General features: G+C 39.5%; 3 pseudogenes; 1 reads left to right on the forward strand and 2 right to left on the reverse strand.

Annotated features, from left to right (window-relative positions):
- Window positions 1-10221: 10221 nt before the first annotated feature.
- On the reverse strand, window positions 10222-14270 carry LOC136284158 (uncharacterized; annotated as a pseudogene).
- A 701-nt stretch (window positions 14271-14971) lies between these two features.
- LOC136284159 (uncharacterized) lies at window positions 14972-16276 on the reverse strand (annotated as a pseudogene).
- Window positions 16277-20119: 3843 nt separating this feature from the next.
- LOC131782906 (uncharacterized) lies at window positions 20120-21801 on the forward strand (annotated as a pseudogene).
- Window positions 21802-22540: the final 739 nt, after the last annotated feature.

Here is a 22540-nt window from a genome sequence, read left to right on the forward strand (position 1 = left end):
GTTGTATACTAGCAGCTGTTTCTTAAAAGAAGACAAACCTAGTCCCTGCAGGGCTAAGGAGATGTGTTGAACTTCTTAGTATTTATCAGCATGGGAGTGGCAAATTTTTGCACAAGGTGCTACTTAAGTATGTCATCCATGTATGACTATATCATTACGCATTACAGAAAGTAAGAAATTAATAAAGCTAAAATTATAGTAGGAAAAATCAGACTTCAGTCCAGAATATCTCTACAAAGACAAATCTAACCCCTTGGTATGACATAATCTTCATTGCAGACATGTAAATATCAAGATATCAAGACCAATAAAGAGAATTCTTAGGTAGAATAAAAAATAGTTAAAAGTATCAATTTAAAATCTTTGTACATAGTACTGACAGTGTTTTTCTTTAAGTATTGGTGTCTAATTTTCATTAAATTTGTTTATCATTACTATATATATAACCATTTCCTTCTATTAAATCTCCATGGGGCATATGCATGACTGAAAATGTATGGCACGCAGCATCTAGTTCTCTTTGTCCACTTTTACAAAGTTTTTTCACTTTGTTATTATAATATACTAACTCTAATAGATAGCTGCCTAAATTGTATATGAAGCAAATTTTTGTTTCCTTTTTCTGGCTGGAAGTTGTATTTAAGGTTTGAAATTCTTGGTCTCAGTTCTTCAATAAAATCTCCACTAAAAGAAGCTTGGAAAATTTGACTTCAGATAATTTAAGCTGTTTCTATGCCCCATGACTGCCTAACTGCTGGAAAAATTGCCATCTCCCATGAGGGGTATATTCAGTGCCTAAGAAGCATCCTTTGGCATATGTAAATTTATTGAATTTTGGACAAAAATCCATTATTGAAATTTAAGTTTTTCTGATAGGAGCTGTCAAAGAAGTACACATTGTTCGCACAAAATTATTTCAAGTTGGAATCCACTGTTTTTTAAACAGTTACAATTGTAAAGAAAATGATAAAAATTCCTTGGTTCATTCAGTAATCTTCTCTTGGTCTGGACCATAACACTTGATGACAATTCTTTTGTTAAATTTTCCCTAAATTGTAACTTTGAGGATATCTTTTCCCTGCCCATTTCTTGATGTATGGAGACTGTGACTATGCATGGTTGTATCAGTATATTAATAGAATTACCCTTATAAAGTTGTGAAGATCCTCACCCCTATCTACAGCTGATGACAATGCTTGCCAGTGAAGTGAATTATTTTTAACTATAAAGGGTTATTTGAAATGTGCAGTAGTACATCATCATAGAATAATGTATTTTTGTTCTATGCCGCTGTTCAGTTTTTGTTGGACTGTGGACAGTTTGTTCTGACTGGTTTCCAACTTCAGACTTTAATTTTGTTTGCTCTTGGCTTTGTAATGAACATGAGAATCTTGATTAAAGTAATAAAATATATAGGCCATCACAATGCCTGTGCGATCAGACTGTTGCTAGGATACTATGATATTTGCACAATAACCGAGAACCAATTTCTTAAGTGTCTGTGAGTGTCTCCCCAAAGTTTATTAACATGGTGAAAAACTTAAAAATTTTCCCTTTGCTTTTACTTATTCACTTTGCACAAGTGTTTCACCTGAGGAGATCACAAAAGTTACATTTCTTGTGTTTGCTTCAGGGTATAACTAAGTTGATGAAAATCTATCGACTCTACTTGGTGTGTATCACTAACAAAACAAAGGTTAATTATAAAGTGAAATGAGGTTGCATCTGATCAGAAGGATATTCTTTATTGATCATCATGTCATTTTAGATTGTGCTAAAAATATTTAACAAAAAGAATATTTAACAAAAGGATCTGATCCGGAAAAGTTCTTCAAAAGATATAGTAAAGTAAGAATAAGAATTTAAGAAAAATAATTAGTAACATAACATGAGTATTAAAAATAAAAAAATGGTTTGAGAATTAAGGTTATTTCTAATGGTTTGAGCTTTTTCAAATAGGAAACACTTGACTTAACCTCTGATTCAGCGCTCTGATCAGTGCGTATGTATTGGAATGTAAACAGTTTCATTTCACATCACTCATGATGATTTGATTATATGCAGAGCATGTCAAGTTATAGGAATTAGCCATGACAAAAGATGAAAATTCATCTGGAAACCAAAAATGCTTCATAAGACTATGCTTCATTATCATATCATGGAAGCATCTGTCAATAATGTGAAGATCTTTCAAAACACACTCACAAATTTCAAGTCTGGCAACAACCTAAATATTTCATTCACATTATAACCTTGCTATTTTGACAGTAGAAATCAAAGTTAATGAAAAGCTAACTATAAAAGTTTTGAAACAGAACAAACAGCAGTTTTATCATATACGAACTAGTGCATGCCTGTTCAGCCATCTTTTTGTTACAGAGATAACTCTCAATGGCTTTACAGCAATCCAAAGCAGTTCCTGTTGTGTCAACATCAATGGAAGAATTTGGATATAATTGGGTCATCATAATTGTTTACCCTGTCCCAATCTTGTGTTGAAATATCATGGTGAAATCTGGCAGAGTTGAAATTGCTGAATTTTCCATAAGTTATTGTAGAATGGCCTTTTGATGAATTGATGGAGATCTTATGGAATGTGGTCACTTTGGCCTACATGGGATACACTGATAGAAACAATATTATTAAGACAATTTGTAAACATAACATCGATCAGAGTAGAAGATATGTTAGTAATGAAAGTTGGACTATCAATTAGTTGGTGAAGATTATAAATATTAACAATATTGGTTATCAACACTGTATTGATATCAGGTTGTGGAGAAGCCAAATTACAGTTAAAGTTACCCATTAAATGAAACTCAACGTTCTCCGTGTCAAGCTTGTCAGCAAAGGATTCAAAGTGAGAAAATATCTCAGTTGATGAATTAGGAGGCCTATACCAGGTAGCAATAAGAAAGGGTTTAGATTGAGGTTTACAAACTTTGATGCATATGTTTTCAAGGCATATATCACTTAGACCAGGCCGTAGAGAGAAATTTGTATTAGGTGAAACATAGATGCAAACTCCCCCACCAAATCGACAGTTATGTTCATGATAGCGGTGAATGATATCATAACTGGTAATTTAAACCTCGTTGTCACTGACAGAATCATCAGTCTAATGTCTCATTAGTAGATAATATATCAAGAGTGTTATCAGAAAGCAAAACTCTCAGCTCATCAAAGTGTTTTCGCAAGCTTGCAATATTTAAGGACCACATGATGGCTGACTTTCCTACCTAACCTCAGTGCCTGCATTTGTTTTATCATAGAATTGTCCAGCAAGACAGTTGTGAAGGACTTATCTGCATTACTAGAACATATAGATCTAGTAGTAGTAAATCTGTCTTACAGTGCAAGGTCATAAAAGTACGTGTATGTCTTAGATCATAGCATATGCTAAAAATGGGAGGCAAAGGTTTCCTTAGCTTATGGTTAGTAATAATATTGTTAAGAGTGCACTCACAAAAATTTTCATGTTGTTGAGCAATTGTGGGCAGGCCTAGGCCTCCAAATATTCCATGTGTGGGCATATCACTAGCAGTGATATGCACTCTGAATGCACTCTGGCTCATATTATAAATACTAAGGCACCATAACTGATAACATAAGGTGTACATTGTAACGTTGTGGCTTTGTACAGCAACAAACGGGTCTTGTAAACATAAACAAACGATACTTTTAATCCATAAGTCGGTTCACTGAAGACTCGAGTACAAGATCGCGAGCACATGTAAAATCTGGCATCCTATAAGATAACAACTATCACGTGACGTTACATACATGCAAAAGGAAACAAGCATAACTCTTTCATTAAATTGTTGGCACCCACTAGTTGGATGAGGAAATACTTATGGTACTTTAAGAGTTGCAGTAGACATGTAGAGCTCACTATGTCAGTAAACCTATGACTATATGTTTAAAAATAGGAAATGTCTATGTGGCCTATAGATCATTTTCAGTTATGTGATTTCATTTTAATTGTCAGAAGTGGCAGCAATAAAGGAATTGATATGGCAAGAATACCTTCAATATTTGCTAGTCAAGGAGAAGAAGTATGGAAACTTTATAAGGAGAAGTGAAATAAATGGTTTTTGTGATCAGTAGGTCTTTGTTAAACATTTTATCTCCAGAAAAGCAGCTGTACTCTGGGGTTGACACAGAAGGGCCAGACCACCCTGTCAATGTTGCATAAGAGGTGTGTGACAGGTAATGGGTAAAATTCAAGATGGCAGCTTGTTTGCAATTTTCTGAAAGCCTTTGACAACCTCTTCAATGCTGGAAATGTGATCTATTGAAAACCACTGAGAGTGGTGGCGGTAAAGGACAGGTCCTTAAATTTTTCAGTGAGCTTGAAGATGCCATGGCTGTATCGGATGGAAAATACACTCATTGTGGAGGAAGATTTTTGATGTACAAAGATTAATACCTTTAAGAGGGATGGTCACAATGTCCTTTAGAAAAATGCATGGAAAAGTATTTTGTAGTCTGCATATGAGGCCTAAAATTGCAAACCACTGGTGTGGAGAATTTTCCATGGATATGCCCCTTGAGTTGTTTGGTTTTTCTCAAGACAGCATACAGTGTAGAAGCTTCGGCCAATGATGCAGGGAAAGAAACACTCATAGTCTGATAGCGAATATAAGAAAAGCAAAGTATTTACTCAGGAGGATGGGTCTAGATGGCTTTGAAGTGGACTGAGCTGATATTTTGAAAAGGCATATTGCACCTTTGAATGAGAGATGCCTTGAGAGGTGTGAGGTGTTGGTATCCAATGAAAAGCCCCTGGAACTGAAATTTAATATAACAAGTGAAGTGTTTATCACTAAATTTCATTATGGATGCTGGAATGTGAGCAGCATCCTGCAGCACTGAACAAACAGGGGCAAAGGTGTATGTTTAATTATTTCCATTGGTTTTAATCCATTTACTTTCCATTTTTGGAATTGCATTTGTTTTCTACATACTAAGCCAGCTTAACATGCTTTGCCTTTCTACCCTGCATTGAATTGAGGCCCAATCCATAGCCAAGCTTCAGATGTAACTTGTTACTGTGATAAGAGTTACGCGTCCAACAGTCCTCACAGTGGAAGTGACAACATTAAGCAACAAACAGTTGGCATAGAAAAAGTGTTGGCATGAGGTCTTTAGCTTTACCACTTGCTCAATGCGCACCTCGACTCTTGAGTAAATAGAAACTGCATCTCTGAATTTGACTGCAACAAATGCCAAAGTGTAAAGTTTCTTAACTGACCCCTTTGAAAGAGAGCTGATCTTCAGAAGTTCCTGTATGAAGGTGGCAAAATGTCAACAAAAGTACTTTGATTCAAGCGCTGTGAATCCATATGAAAATGTCATACCTTTCTTTTGCTTCTCACTGAACCACTGTAGAAAGGCATTGTGGAATCTCCCACACTTGACGTTGTCTTTCAGGCACTTCAAAACTGCAAGCAGAGGGGAACTGTCTGGAAGATCAGAGACTGTTGTTGCTGCCTTGAGGTGACTCTGGTTTGTGTACTACATTACAACAGAGAGTGCAGCTGAAAACCAGTTCTGCCAAGCATTATTTGTGTTATGTAGAGGCTCCGCCTTGAGTAAATCGACATACTTCCGCGATGGAGGAACAAATTCTTGTCTTGACTTGTTTTGAGCAATAATTTTGGTAATATGACTTCTTTGTTTGCCCATGAGATCTTTACGTCTTTTCTTCAACTTTCCCACTTTCTCTGCGATGGCCAGTCTCTTGGTGTGCTGCCATGGTTGCCATGTTTCTTTAGGGCCACCAATAAAACCACCAATGGTTCCCTTGTTTGTTTGATTAGCATTGGCAAAGGTTTTGCATCTACAGCACAACGGCCTGCTTAAGTGGATCCCTTCCAAAATCATTTTTAATATGCGGTAGTATTCATGAATACAACACCAGATATGCTTCCCAACAAAACTTCTGTAAACCTTAAGTGTGCAATAGCTCTAGAAAACAAACAATTGTCTATTCAGGAACCAATCTTTATGACAAAATCATTCTAGACTTAATATAACTTAAAATCTTCAATTTCTCTGAGCAACACTCTGAACATTTGCCTTAATGTCTACCCTATCATTATCATGGTTACTAGTCTCTTTAAGTATAGTTCTGTTCTCCCTCATTCGTTTTATTAAAGCAACTTAAGCAAACTGGAAGCTGACTTGAAAACTTAGCCGCTATTTAGCCTCCTGGCTCTTCATTTGTACTATTTCTCAGTGTTCTAAGTAATTTATATTTTAAATTTGTGATGTATGAAAGTGTATAAAGTATTACACATAATGAATAAAAAAATGCCGGGTCACCGAGTTGCTAGGAACTGATACCAACAATTTCAAACCTTAATTACAACTACCAGCCAGAAAGAGGAAACAAAATTTGCTTCATATGCAGTTTAGGCAGCTATCTATGAAAGTTTGTAAATTAAAATAACTAAGTGAAAAAAGAGAACTAGATGCTGTGTGCCATTCGTTGTCAGACATGTATATGCCCTTTGGAGATTTAAGAGATAGATATGGTTGTAGTATTGATAAAAAAATTTGATGAAAAGTTTTTGCATCCATGGAAAAAAGGCCAGTCTAGGTGGATGCCTTCCAAAATCATTTTAAATATGCAAGTAGTATTAATGGATACAACAGATATGCTTCCCAACAAAATTTATGTAAACCTTAAGTGTGGAATAACTCTGGAAAACAAACGATTGCTATGAATATGAAAGCTGACCTTGATGAAATGATAGAGAATCCTGATGAGGGACTTCAAGTTCCTGAGAACTACTTGGAAGTCTCTACTGAAATTCCCACCACAAAACCATAAGTGCCAGCCCCCACGCAAGCAAAAATGGAAAAGTTTTATTTTACCACAGCAAATGCAAAACAAAGCCTGTTTTGCTGAGCATGGTACCCCCGTTTGCTGACCATTATGTGTTGCCCAGTCGCAAAATCCCAATTCGCATCTTATCAACAATGTGGGGCCAGACCACCCCTTCTGTATTGTGTTACAAGAGTAGGTGGTTTTTTTTCAAAATGGCGCCAAAAAAGTCTGGAAAGGCTTCTGGGTTCCACCTTATTGGGATTCATTTCCAAAGCAGCTGACTCTCAGGCGATATGGTAGGGAACTAGAATGAACCATACAAATTTGGCCGCCATTCCAAGAAAGTTGAAAATATTAGCTTTTTGTTGATATACAATAAAGGCTATTGCAGCTTGCATAGTTGGAAAAAAATGGCATGATAGGATGCAAAAATACAAAGCCAAGTAATGGTGGTGAGTGCTTTAGGTAGTTCTCTTCTATGAACTTTTTTCAGAGAATCATACAGCATTTCTTTCAACCCACTGTGACCATTTGATCCCCAAGTGGTGAAACTATAGACTTTCCATACCTGCTGGCTTGTGTTCATTGGCATAAACTCCACCCACACCCAAGGTTTTATTTTGGTTTGCCCATTCAAGTATGTTTGCCATCATTCAAAGTTGAATGTGTGTCACGAAGCTAGGAGAAGATTCTTGTTTTCCTTTTAAACACTTTCTTATTTATCTTAAACTTCTGAAACCTTATTGTTAACTATTCGGTTCTGCAAAAGTTTTTTATTCATACACACACTAATCAAAGTAATAATTTTATCTAGAACTAAACTCACGAGTTTATATATTTGGTAGCATTTCTCCATATATTACGGTTGGGACAATAGTTCCGGAAACTCATAGCAATTAACAAGCAACAGTTTTTGGAAGATATTCGTAATTCTAGTTTATATCGTGACCCTCCTAATACTCTTGATGAACTTGTGGAATGTTACAATAATACTCTAAGGTCAGTATTGGACAAACATGCGCCAGTCTGGGCTCGCCATCTGAAGTCTCAGTCACGTCCTCCATGGTTTAATGATGAAATAGTGAAGGCGAGACGTGAAAGACGGCGTGCTGAAAGGAAATGGCGTGCTAGTCGGCTTAATTCGGATCTCGCTGTATTTAAAGCCAAACGAAATTTTGCATTGCATGTCATGAATGAGTCTAGACGGGCCTATTATAAACAATATATTGATGAGAATAGTTCTGACCAGGGAAGGCTTTTTCGGGCCAGTGAACGCCTTTTTAATTTTCATGTAGATAGGGCTCTGCCGCCTCATTCGGATGCTCGGATGCTAGCAAATGAGATGGGCGAGTATTTTGTCCACAAAATCACGGCTATTCGGTCTGCGCTGGATGCGGATGCCAGTGGCGCAACTTCGCTTGCTACATCAGCCTCAACGTGTAGTGAGTTTTCTGAATTTTCTCCACTGTCTGAGGAGAGTGTACGGAGAATTGCTGCCTCATGTGCAAAGTCGTGCGCCTTTGATCCCCTACCATCGTCTATTCTGTCCTTCTGTTTGGATGAACTGCTCCCTGTTATTAGGAAAATTGTCAACTTGTCTCTTGAGTCTGGCGTCTTTACAGAGAACTGGAAGAATGCTTTAGTTCACCCCTTGCTTAAGAAAGCAGGACTCAAACCTATTAACAAAAATTTTCAACCGGTGAGCAACTTGCAGGTTACATCAAAGATCACGGAAAAGTCCGTGGCTCTCCAATTACAAGATCATATGACAGCCAACAACTTATTTCCTGTCCTCCAAAGCGCATATCGGCAGAATCACAGCACCGAGACGGCGTTATTAAAAGTTAAAAACGATCTTCTGCTAAATATGGACAAAGGTCACGTCACATTGCTTGTTATGTTAGATCTCAGCGCTGCGTTTGACACCGTAGATCACGGTATTCTTCTGCACAGGCTGCAGTCCAAGCTTGGCCTTCGGGATAAGGCTTTATCATGGTTTTAAATCTTATTTGGCGGGAAGAACGCAGCAGGTCTCAGTTAACGGATCGCTCTCTGATAAATTTAATCTGTCTTGCGGGGTCCCACAAGGTTCTTGTTTGGGCCCCCTCTTATTTACCATCTACGCGAGTTCGCTGTTTGACATCATGAAATCTCATCTGCCATCCGTTCACACCTACGCGGACGATACACAGCTATATATATCGTTTAATCCCGTTGATAAGACCAGCGAGGCTGATGCTGTGATTGCGATTGAGAACTGTATTCGTGACCTTCGCGCTTGGATGAGAGATGATAAGTTAATGCTAAATGAAGATAAAACTGAGTTCCTGATCATTGGCACGGAACGACAGTTATCAAAGGTGTCCGTTGACAAGATCAAGATCGGCCAAGCTGAGGTATCGCCTGTTTCTTCAGTGCGCAATTTGGGCACCTGGTTCGATTCTCATCTGTACATGTCGACTCATGTGACTAAGACTTTTATTATTTGTACAATATCCGGCACATTAGGAAGTATTTGTCTCGTGAGTCCACCGTGAGGCTTGTTCACGCGTTCATCACAAGCAGGCTTGACTACTGTAATGGTTTATTGTACGGTGCTCCTGAGTATCTAATTAAGAAACTTCAAAGAGTCATGAATGCCAGTGCTCGATTGGTTTACTGTGCACCTAAGTATTGTCACGTTACTCCTTTGCTAAGAGAACTCCACTGGCTACCAGTGCGCTTGCGCGTAGATTTTAAGATTCTCCTTGTTACATTTAAGATTCTTCACGGTGAAGGATCTTAAGGATCTTGTCTCTGTCTTACCGGTCTCACGTTACCAACTACGCCGTAACAATAATGGTATATTGTTAGAAAGACCTCAGCTAAGAACGAAGAAGACCTTGGGAGATCGCGCGTTATCGATGGCTGCCCCCTTTTTATGGAACAGTCTTCCTCTGCCAATTAGACAGGAAACATCAATCGACTCTTTTAAACGCTCTGTTAAAACATATTTATTTAAAAAGGCTTTTAGCTAGATTATTTATTTATTTATGTATTTTCTTTTATTATTTTTATTTTTTTAATATTGTAATGTTAATATTGTAATATTGTAATTTTACCGAGTAATTTTACTGGTTTTAATTTAGTTTTTAATAATATTGTAATGCGCTTTTGAGTATTTTTATAGAAAAAGCGCAATATAAGTATTAAATATTATACACTTATTAACAAGTATTCATATTGCGACAAAACGTGACAAGATGTGAATGGCAGAATAAATAGGATTAATTATAGCTCAAATGAGTTGCTGATTATGCAACATCTCCCCTCCACTAAAAAAAACTTAGGCCTTAACTGAAACGCTGAAACTAATTAAATTGTTTCTATAATACACGTCTTAGTCGTTAGCTGCTACTGCTATCGCCACGCTTCATATTCTCGGCAGGTATCGCAGCAATCTCTTGTGCTGGACGAATGAAGCTGCGATTCTTCACTAACTGGGTTCCCTCAGTAGTTTCGACACTGTACGATCTCGGTTGAGACGCTACCGGCGTTTTGGTAACGGTTGCTGGAATCCATTGGTTACATTGGGTGAACTTGTACGTACACTCTTGGAAACTCTTGTGAACTTGTACGTACACTCTCTGATTCTGTGGCAGTGAAGGTAGATCCCTTGCAGTTTTGTTGAAGTGTTCGCACATTCTGTTCTTGTCTTTCACCATTTGCTCTCGGACAACCTGGTAATGAGAATTCTGGATAGGGGATTTGGTTGGAAGTAATGCTCTGCACTTTCGTCCATTCAATAGCTCTGCAGGTGACGGTATGATGGTAGTAAAGGGTGTGGCTCTGTAGATCATCGTAGCTAAGCTTGGATCATGTCCTGCGGCTGCACATTTCCTCATACACTGCTTGACCGTCTGCACCATACGTTCGATGAAACCATTACTCCGCGGGTAACGAGGGTATTGGTTTGCAAAGGATGCAAATTCCTTCGACGAGAATGGAGGGCCGTTTTCTGTCATAACGGTTTGAGGCACTCCATATTCGCTAAGCACTTGCTTCAGAATCTCGGTGGTAGCGCTCGCGTTGGTGCTGCGTACTTTCCGGATCACAGGAAACCTACTGTAATAGTCTGCTATCAGGAGGTAGGTAGTAGACTGAAACTCGAAGAAATCAATTCCTAACTTCTCCCAAGGTCCTTGAGGAACTTCATGGGGCAACAGTGTCTCGCGTTGTTGGCTCCTCGAGAACGTCTGGCACACTTCACAACCCTGTGCTGTCTGTAGTAAATCTGAGGTTATTCCATGTCAGAATACTACTTCTCGGGTTCTTAGTTACATCTTCTCAAAGCCAAAATGACCCTCGTGGATAGTTGGAGGACTCTGCTACGCAATTTCTCAGGAACTATGAGTCGATGGCCTTTGAAGAGTAGACCATTCTCTGTGCTGATTTCTTCTCTGTAGCTCCAGTAGTCTACAAGGAGTGGGTGGCAATCTTTCTTTAATTCAGGCCATCCATTTGTTACCACTCGCATCAGTAAGCCGGAAATAGTGTCTTCTACAGTTGCGCGTCTGAAATCTCCAACTCTCGTAGAATCGGCGGGGATTTCCTCTGTGAGCATGTGAACTGGGATAAAATCTTCCGCCTCTTCTCCTTCTTTAGGTATTGGCTGAGGAGACACTCTGGACAGTGCGTCAGCTACGATGTTATCCTTCCCTTTCAGGTATTCAATGCTTACGTTATACTGGGATAGTCTCAGCAATAGCCTCTGAAGGCGTGGTGAGTTGCACACTATGGATTTCTTTCACACGCTGACCAATGGCTTGTGATCTGTTTGAACCATCGCTGTGTATCCATACACATAATGATGAAATCTTTCAAGAGCAAAAATAACACTGAGCAGCTCTCGTTCAATGTTAGAGTAAGATTGTTCCGTCTCAGTGAGGGCTCTTGATGCGTAGATCACAGGCTTATCATCTTGGATGCTTCTGACTGAATAGTGTTAGCTTTAGACCTATCAAAATATGCCAACACTGGTGCACTTGTAATCTCTTTCTTGATAGCCTCAAATGCTGTTTGTTGTGAGCTTTCCCAGGTAAAGAGAGTGTCCTTCTTACAGAGCGTTCTAAGCGGTGCTGTTAAATCTGCCAGTGCTGGACTGAACCGGTTTAGGTAGTTCACCAGTCCTAGGAAACTTTGCAGATCTTCAAGGTTCTCCGGTGGTTTCAGCTCTGTGATGGCTTGCACCTTTTTGGGGTCCATCCCATACCCTGCTGGGGTAGGGTTTTCTCTGAAGAATGCGCAATCTTGAAACTTGAACACAAATTTTTTTGCATTGAAAGTGAGATTTTTAACACTCGCTGTTTCTAGCAGGGTGATGACTGCAACGTCATGGGTAGTTTCTTTGTTGCCGTGGCAAAGGATATCGTCGACGATTCCAACGGGGACACTTTTCAGAACTCTGTCGATTCTTTCCTGAAAAACATCCCCTGATACCTCTAGCCCAAAGGGTAGGTGTAGCCATCGTTACTTGCCCCAGGGTGTATTGAAAGTTGTCAGGAAACTGCTTTCTCTGTCAAGAGAGACATGCCAATACCCCGATTTCGCGTCAACAAGCTGAAATACTTCGAATCTGCTATTTCCGGTAAGATGTCATCGACTGTCCTGCTGTACCACTGATTCCTCTTTATCGCTCGGTTGAGATCTTTTGGATCAAGACATACTCGTAAGGAACCATCTGGTTTCTTAACTGGAACAATCGAGTTAATCCACTGAGTGTGCTCCCTTACTTCTTTACTGACTCCAAGCTGTGTCAATCTCTCCAATTCTGCTTTTTAGAGTGGTTTTAGGCTGACTTCAACTTGGCACGGTGGGTGTTGAACGGGTTTGTAGCCTTTCTTTAACTGGATACGTTAAAGTCCACCTGGCAAAGTTCCTATGCCTTGAAACACATCGACATATTCCTGCAGTAAGTAATCCTTAGTTGTGGGCAATGAGTGTGTCCTTCCATTAATAGTTATCTTCTCTTTAGTGCTCCTTTGGATCACTGGTACCACTGGATCAGTGCATTTCTGAACTCTTGGAATTACTGAACCATCAGTGGTTTTTGCGGGCTCTTCCACGAGTGTTTTGATAGACCCATCTGTTTTAGCTTGGACAGCAGGTTTCTGGACTTCAGGGAAGTTGACGTATTCCATGATTAGTGCTTGCTTTTTGCCTAGGATCATATGACCTTTGCTGTCTGGGACTTCGCACAAAACTCTGAATATCTTGTTACCATGGTAAAGGTACACAATGCAGGAATCAAGGTTTTCCACTGGACTGTCATTGTAGCCTTTGAGGTTCACAGTTGGTTTGCCCAACGTCAAGTCGTTTCCGAAGAGTGCTTTAGCCTTGTTCAACGGCAGAATGTTACAACTTGCTCCGGTATCAACCTCGCAGTCAATCTGGAAGATTTGTGATGAAGATTCCTGGCAGAGCCATAGCGGGTGGATGAGAGGTTCTGATTTTGAATGATTGAGACTTTCCACTGTTACTCTCTTGAGGTGATGAATAGGTGCGTTGAAGTAACCTGGCTCGTATTCATTCAGTACGCAGTCCACACACTCAGAAGCTGTTGTAGACTGGACTTGTAACTCACTAACACGTGCATCCTTACTCTTTGATTTGCACACGGAACCGTAATGCCCTTACTTCCCACACTTGAGGCACTTTGCCCTCTTTGCAGGACACTCACTTTTGGGATGTGACGGTTTCGCTCCACAGTAGAAACAAGTTTCCTTCTTTGACCTTCCTTGTTTCTGATCATTGGAAGCTGGTCTTTGTGGCTGCTGTCTGTTCCAGCTGCCTCTTGATTGCCTGCTTCCTTGGAGTTTATAAATTTCCATTTGTAGTAGTTCGCCTTTGAATTCCGGTCGCATGTAACCGACTTGGTGTGCTGTGGCATCCTGATTCTGAGCGATTTCTATTGCCTCTTCTAGCGTCAATTCTGAACCTTTTTCAATTCATTTGTAATAGGCCTCTTTGGAGCGTAGTCCAATAACTATTGCATTCCGAAGTAGTCGATCGTGGGCTTTTGGAGGATATTCACACTGGTCGCACAGAATAGTGGCTTTGTCAATGTACTCTGCAAGGCTAAGATCACTTTACTCCAGGCGGCGGAAGTTTGATGCAGCTGCATTGGATTTCGGCTTTCTCCACTCCACGAACATTTTAACAGCACACTTCGATCTCCCTTCTCTTCCATGGTGAGATTCAGTGACTTAATGTGTGTTCTTCCACCTTTTCCTGCCCAAATGAGAACATAAGTTGCTTTCACAGCTTTGCTCTTCGAAGCTAGCGGAACATTCAAAAGAAGTTCGCATTCCTTAACCCAATCCAAGCACGTTTGGTAACATTCGGGGCCCGGCGTGAAGTTTCCTTTCGGCGCTGGTAAATGCTCCAATGCAACCATTGTAGATTGAGAGGGTTGATGTTTTCGAAGAGCTGGCGGTGATCGCTGTTGACGTTAGTCTTGGCTAGGTTTGTTAAATCCTGACACCATGTTAACTACTCGGTTCTGCAAAAGTTTTTTATTCATACGTACACTAATCGAAGTAATGATCTTATCTAGAACTAAACTCACGAGTTTATATATTTGGTAGCATTTCTACACATATCACGGTTGGGATAATATAAACTTATTACACCTTTTGCTGTTCATTTACGCAAAATGTACATTCATTAACGTCAACAGTTGAAACTATACGGCAAATATACATTCGTTAGCACTTCCATGAAATTCATGAACGCGAACGAACTTTCAATAACGCTATTTCCATATGTATTAACATTCAATAGCATCAACGGATGAACAATTGCACCTTTGAACAATCAAACAGAACAAATATACTTTCAGTCTCGCGTAATGGTTGATCATTAACACCGATAGAAAATCAATTGCATAGTATGACAATCAATTGCGTATTAGAGACATTCAATAATACAATTTGCATAGAGACGTACATTCAAGTGCACCTTCATATAATCGTTTATTCGATATGGTCAATCATTAACGTGAATTGACAAACATGTGTGTAGTAATAACAATCAACTAGGGAAAAAGAAATTTCAAAATTGTTCGATTACAGTGTACTGTAATGTAATTTTTTGTAACTATCTTTCAATTTCTTCATTATTTAAACACCTTGGAATGTACGTTTGCATAAATCTGTACCACTGTCCACATTTAGCAGCCGTGATGGTGCCTATGTTTCTCTGCAGGGCCTGAAGTAGAAATTGAGTGCGGAAGTTGCCTAACGCGATTCCTTGTCGTCTTGCCTCTGCTCTGTTGTTCATCTGTTCTTGCTGCTCTGGACGGCTTATGTCCGCTTTTATGGCTGCTTTTAAGGCACTTATTGCTTGCTCTACAATGTTAAGAAACGGGCTGTATGGTGGTAGCTTTTTAAGCTCTGAATAAGGACCAGGAATGGCAGGATTGTTGTGGGCTGGTGCACCGTCATAAATGAAAATCACATGTTCATTTGGGTCGAGATTTCCCTCGCTGACCACATACTTGTCGATATGCCCTCTCTCCCATCCTTGCTCGTCCGTGACTTCTTGCCGTCCAAACATTGTACCCACACTCGTCTACGAAAATACTATGATTCACTACAGCATGGCGCATGAACTAGTTGGCATAGTCGACTCTTTTTTGCAGGACATCAGGGCGGTTTCGTTCAACTGGGAGTGGCCTTGCCAATTTCACACGATACAACATACCTTCAAGTGTTCTTGCTACTGTACGGTCATGGATTGTTGGTTTTCCTGGAAGACGCTTTTTCAATTCTTGATTTATCTATGCTAGTGTCAGCAGGCAATTTTCGTTCAAAATGTCATTCAGGCAATTCCTCATTTCATCATCTACTCGAACATGATTTGCTCCTCCTCGTGGTCTCTCCGCGATCCTTCCTTCTCGCAAGTATCGTGCAACGATACTTCTTGCTGTTGAACGGTTCACTCCGATAGTAGCGGCAACCGTCAAATAATCTTTATTCACATCTTCGAAGGCTTGAATAATTCTTTGACGCTGTTCAAGTAGGATTCTGTTTCTTGGTGGTATGATTTTCTCCGGTTATTTCTGTCTACTTGTTCATACAACGTACAGTGTACTGAACATGTAAAATGTTCTTCATTTCAGCTTATGCAATAGCGTTGTGGTAAATCAATCTTCTAGAGACTTTGTTACAATGCGTTGCACCATTCATGCTAGTGTCAAGGATTGACAACATTTGTGTTGTAGCTGATCTCTGCTATGATCTGAAAACTCCAAATGGTAATGAGAGAGTCGTTGTAGCTGGTACACTTGATGTTAAATCGCATCTTTAAAGATATTCTTTTCTATTTTTGGGAACTTCTCATTTGATACCCTGGTCTTAAATTTGCACATACATATAGGGTAAGACCTTGCTCCTTGGTCATTGACTGTTTCAGTATAATTTTAGTCCAATGAGTGGCCAGCTTCGACTTTCTTTCCAAAATATCAACCCATTATCAGTAGGTGTAGACTGTTGGGCTCAAAGGGTTAAAAGCTTAATTTTTCACTTTGTAGGTCTGATAAGTCAACGTGTGTAGTATACCCCCTCTATCATCCAATGTCTAATTGCACATCTTCAGATTACAGGTCCTTAAATTTAAGGTGTCCATTGAGGTTGTTTAATGAAAGAAGTATGAATACATCTGACTTTCTTGTCCTAAAATTACTTTATCATACTTTATGCTTTGGTCATAGCCCAACAATTTGTATTAATTCATTATCATTGGTTGTTTATCGTTAGATGTCCAGGTATTAAGGACAATAATACATTTTTTTGGTTATCACAAGGTATTTACTCATATTTTGTCTTATGGTACATGTGGTGAGACAAATGATGCAACCATATGAAATACCAAAGTATCATTAGGCGTGCAATTGTGGATATTCTCAAATAGTTTAATTAAACCCACGCCTAAAATGTCTCAAACTGTGGTATGATACTTCTGCTTAAGAGAAAAACTGGAACAAGTGACCCAATCAACATAATGGAGCCACTTGGCACAAATTATCAAACAGGTAAAAAGGAGTCAAGTGATGCAAATTAGTATCCAGTAATCCAAAGGTAGCAAATGACCTATTTGGCTCGAATATTCCAACCAGCATGAATAGTACAAATAGCCCAGCCGATACAAAGTACCTAAATGGTCTAATTAAACCAATGATCCAATCAACAAAGATAATCCAAATGACCAAAATGAATGAAGTGGACAGAATGAACCAATTGACCAAACAGCCATAATTTGCACGAGTTGGTCTCATTCTTTTAGTTCTGGAATGGGTAATTGTGAAGAACAGCTCCCCCACCGACAGTCGACTGACTAGTCGGCTGCTGGTAATATGTCGGCTGACTGTTAGTAATCTGTCAGCCGACTGTGTGTAATCTGTCGGCCAACAGCCTACCGACAGTTGGCCGGCAGATTTATTTAGGTTTTGCTGAAAAGATAACTTCCTGCAGGATATCTGGGATCAGTTTTTGTTTCTGGGCAACCGACCTAGGTTCTAAAAAACCGACCTCGGGAAGAAATCCGTCCTCGGGTAGTGTATGTACTGTCGGCAAACTGTCCTCGGTTGATGTCCACGTAACGGATCAGTTTTTGTTTCTGGGCAACCGACCTCAGTTCTGAAAAACTGACGAATCAGTTTTTGCTTCTGGGCAACCGAACTCAGTTCTGAAAAACCGACCTCAGGAAAAAATCCGTCCTCGGGTAATGTATGTACTGTCGGTAAACTGTCCTCGGCTGATGTCCACGTAACGTCCACGGTATTAACCGAGCTTGGGATACACGAACCGACCTCGGTTTTTAAACTGTGCAGGGGTTGCCGTTATGTGACCTCGGTTTGGTGTTGTTACATAACGTTTCTCGGTTTGTCGATAAAGTATACGGTACTAACCGACCTAGGAATACCGTTCATGGCCCTGCTCGGTTTAAGAATCTTTTTAAAACCCCACCTCGGTATATAGCGAAGTCCTGTTAGGTAGCTTCTGGCTGCCCCCCCCCCCCCCCAAAAAAAAAAAAAACCCTTCCACGTAGCGGCTTTCAGTGTTTTTTCTAATAGTTTCCATTTTCTTTAATGGTATTCCCCCTAATTTTTCTTTTCTTTTTTACTCCGTCTGCAAATGGAGGGGATGCCGCTGATATGTCGGTCTTGCCTTATTATTCTGATTTATGAAACACGAATCTAGATTATGTTTTAAAATAACTTTATTTATCTGTCTTGCCCTATTTTAAGTTATATTGTATATACCGAGGTGGGGTTTTAAACAATTTGACAATTCAAACTTCGTTCGTTTATCTTCTACGTTGAGGATTTTAGGTTTTCACAGCAACTGAATGGAGATTAGATGCCGAGTTGTCCTAAAACGTTGCGTAAACGTGATCGGTCGTAACGCTTGCGCGCTTGCGTGACTTACAAAGTAGACAAAGGTGATCGGAAGGCGCCTTCTCGATAATTTACGCTGAAATATCCGGTCATGAACTATGCACAGTGTGGAGAAGATCAAAATTCAAGAATAAATTGGCGCTCTGGTCATAACAGACATATTGCGTCGCTTGAAAGGACACAAAAACAAGTTAAAATAGGTTGCAGTGTTTATATTTACAAAACAACACGCATACACTCTGAAATAATTCTTGCAGTTTCTCCCGAGATTTAGTATACGGAACCCGATGAACTAACCCTCCTTTCCGCAGATTTGTTTCCATCACTAATGATGTTACGCTCTTGTGGACCACAACGTTTTTGAGCGACAAACTCGACATTTCCCTGCGACCATCAAAATCAACTGGACAAACCCAGCTTGATATATTGCGTGACGTAATTGTGAAAATTTTTCCCCTTGCCATATGGCCTGTTTCGCGGGTTCTACAAATTGAAACCAAAATTAGTTGTTTCTTTTTCTGCAATGCAGTTGGTTTAAGGTTAAAGTACCGGATTATCGGTTGAAAATTGTAGTGGGAAAGTGGCAAGGAAATTGCGCATAGTCACTCGATAGCTGCCCCCTCTCCATTGCCGCCACATTCTCTCGTCCAGGTGGGATTGAAGATCTTCTCTGCGCAGCCCCTTTCTCCTTTTCTGCTCCAGTTTCAATTGACTCCAAGCGGACTCGGCAGGATAGCAAAATTCACTAACAAAATGTTTACTTTCATCAGAGAAATAAAACGTTGTAAGAATCTAAATTTTTCATGTCCGAAATTTTAAATCGCATCGATTTTGCGGGGCGTGCGTGTTTCCAGTTTTACGATGCGTTTTTCCGGCCCTATCACTTCGACACATACGGCCCTAAAACGAATTTTTTTTACTTTTTCTTATGAAACTACGGTACCAATACGGTCTGTAATCATACAAGTGATAGACAAAATCGGACGATCGCTAGGCGGGAGTCCGATTTGTTGATAGAAAGTAATAATTACTGACCCTCATAAAATCCTATTGTTCTCTCTCAGCATTATATCGGCGATTTCAGCCTGAGCAAGTATTCATATTCAGTCAAGTCCAACTGTCTGAGGAAAACGGTGGCGGTCCTTTTTGGTAGCAGGGAAATTATCAGGGGTAATCCTAAACGCGCTAAAACGTTCAATATTGCAGTGGGCTGGCTGCACTGCAATATTTTTAATAATGCAGCCTGCTTCCAGCAATATTTTTAATATTGCTGCATGACTGTGGTATTTACTTCGTTACTTTTCCACTCAGTAATTTTTGAAAATTCGCGAATGTCCGCGCATAATTTATGATGAAGATCTGAAGTTAAAAAGTAAATGAATACACCATGAGAAGTACCATTCCAGGAGACGTACAGACGAAAACATTTTACAGTTTATTTAGGGCACATCTGACAATGACAGTCTTTCTCACTTGTAAGAAATAACAATTTGTGACCTCTGGCTCTGCGTTATGAAAATGGCAGATTCGTCTTCCGAAGAATCCTCCATCAAGCTTCAAAACAGTAGCAACTCTTTGCCTTCCAACAAACAACTCAAATAACCAAGTGCATTGCGTTAATATACAATGCAAATTACGTTTGCATGAAATTCAATCACACACCTGAAAGATGTGGAAAGTTACATAATCTTTACAAGGATTTAACAATGACTAAATTCCGGGAAATGAAAAGGGTTATGTAATTTGTATAACTACTAGACAATACGTGCTAATTGCATTGTTGGAGAGAGAAAATAGTAGGATTTCATGAGAGTCAATGATTATATCATCTTTGCAAGTAGTTAACAATGGCTGAATTGGGGAATGAAAAAGGATTATGCAATTTGTATTATTACTGGACAATGCTTGCCAGTTGCATTGTTGGTGTACCAAAACATCAATATGAAGGGGCGACTGAAATCGTCGATGTAATGCAGAGAGAGAACAATAGGATTTTATGAGGGTCAATAATTATAATAGTTAATTATTTCGGTTCGCAGCATTATTGGGTATAATGCTGCGAACCTCAGTAATTATCTATTAATGATTACAGACAGAGAGGGAGTCCTTTTACCAACTAATTATAACCATTAAAATTTTCCCACCCGATTTGCGAACCCTGAATTTGAATGCAAGTTTGTTGTTGCAAATATGCAGACGCCTACAAGATGTGTGCTCTCTGGACCAGCAGGCGCGTTCAATAATACCATTTGATGGCCCGGGTGCTGTGGTGAAATGCGATGAAAGTAAATTTAATCACAAAGCAAAGGCAAACGTTATACAAAAATAAACGAGTGCATCTTCTAAACTGTATTACTTTGCATCTGGTCCGGATTGCTCGAAAGGTGAATGGCGCTATCCACTGGATAGATCTTTATCCAAAGGATAGCGGGATTTATTTTGTTAACATTTATCCACGGGATAGAAATTTATCCGGTGGATAGGGTTGACCAGCCTTCGAACAACTGGGGCACGAAGTTTTAAAACATATTGTACTTCTCAAATTTTTTTGAAATCGAATGCAGTTCCTGATTGAATGTTGTTTGAGCGGGAACTTAAAATCGCGAAAATCGAATAGGGGGTACTGAAGGGTATCGGAATCCCAGCTCATTTCTCAGAAGAGGAAAGTTTAGCGCAAATTCTATAACCTTTATCTTTTTTTCAGTGATACTCTCCCGTGCGAGCCTTCATCTCAGCTAGTTCCAGTCCAATACCGAGAAAACTAATATGGTCTATCAAATTAAATTCCTGAGAATACTCTAGAAACGACGTTTGCGATGTGCGCGCGCACAAAACTGCAATGAGAGCTAAACTACGCACATGTGTGACAGCTAATAGGGTCGCAGATCTACGGTCGAAGAAGATAAAGTCCCACAAAAAATATATTTCACAGTTTACTAATAAGAGTAAATAAAAAAATGAAAGCTATGGTGCTTTTCTCTGCCTGATTGACTATGCTTCCTTTTGCAATGTCGCCCTAATAAGAAAAAAGTCTTGAATAACATTTCTAGTATCTTTTCAGTACAACAGGGGAAGGAAGGCTGCTCATGACTCGTGGGTGTTTGGTAGAATCTCTTGTGCGAATAGTCCCGCAAGAGGCTATTTCCAAGTGGTGGACAGAAGGAATGCAGCAACTCTTCTGCTCATCATTCAAAGATGCGTTTTGCCAGGCACAGAAATGCACAGCGATGATTGGGCCGCATAACGAAGACTCCAACTTTTGCCCAATGTCAACAGGCACCGACTTGTTGTGCACGCGCACAATTTTGTGAATTCACGAACAGGTGTGCACACATAAGAGGTGGAGTCCGCTTAGAATCAATTGAAACTGGGGCAGAAAAGGAGAAAGGGACTGCGCAGAGAAGATCTTCAATCCCACCTGGACGAGAGAATGTGGCGGCAATGGAGAAGGGGTAGCTATCGAGTGATTATGCGCAATTTCCTAGTTATTTTCCCGCAACAATTTCCGATCTATAATCCGGTACTTTAACCTTAAACCAACTGCATAGCAAAAAAAAACCAAAAAGAATAGAAAATTGAACATAACCCCTTAGAGGTACCAAGAACTTGATTTATTGACTAACCTAAAAATTTTTTCAACCCTAAGCGGAACAACTTTAAATTGTTTTAACTATACTAGTTGCAATGGTTTTTTTTTGCTCTGGTATGTAGGTGCAATAAGTTCAACAGTCCAATTTGCTTTATGGACCTACAAATGGTACAATATAACTTGAGATAGGTCAAGATATATAAATAAAGTTATTTTAAAACATAATCTAGATTCGCGTTACTTAAATCAGAATAATAAGGCAAGACCAACATATCAGTGGCATCCCCTCTTTTTGCAGACGGAGTAAAAAAGAAAAGAAAAATTAGGGTGAATACCATTAAAGAAAATAGAACCTATTAGAAAAACACTGAAAGCCGCTACGTGGAAGGGTTTTTTTTCTTTTCGGGGGGGGGAGGGTAGTGTAGTGTACTCCAAGCTTTCGCCTATAAACATTATCATCAGGGATGAGAAAATAATCCGGGCGCGCCATACATATGCAAAGAAAGCGTAGGGTGAAATGTGTAAAAGATGTGACTATGTATGAAAGCTATAGAAATAAACTGTGAATGGAACACAAGGCTCCAATGATAGACCGTTCCCAGACAAAGGACCTCTAAAAGTTCTAAAGAATGGTCCATAAGATAAAATACTGAAATAGAAGGTCTGCAAATTCACTACA

The sequence above is a fragment of the Pocillopora verrucosa genome, chromosome 11, assembly GCF_036669915.1.
Source record: "Pocillopora verrucosa isolate sample1 chromosome 11, ASM3666991v2, whole genome shotgun sequence".
Lineage (NCBI taxonomy): Eukaryota > Metazoa > Cnidaria > Anthozoa > Scleractinia > Pocilloporidae > Pocillopora > Pocillopora verrucosa.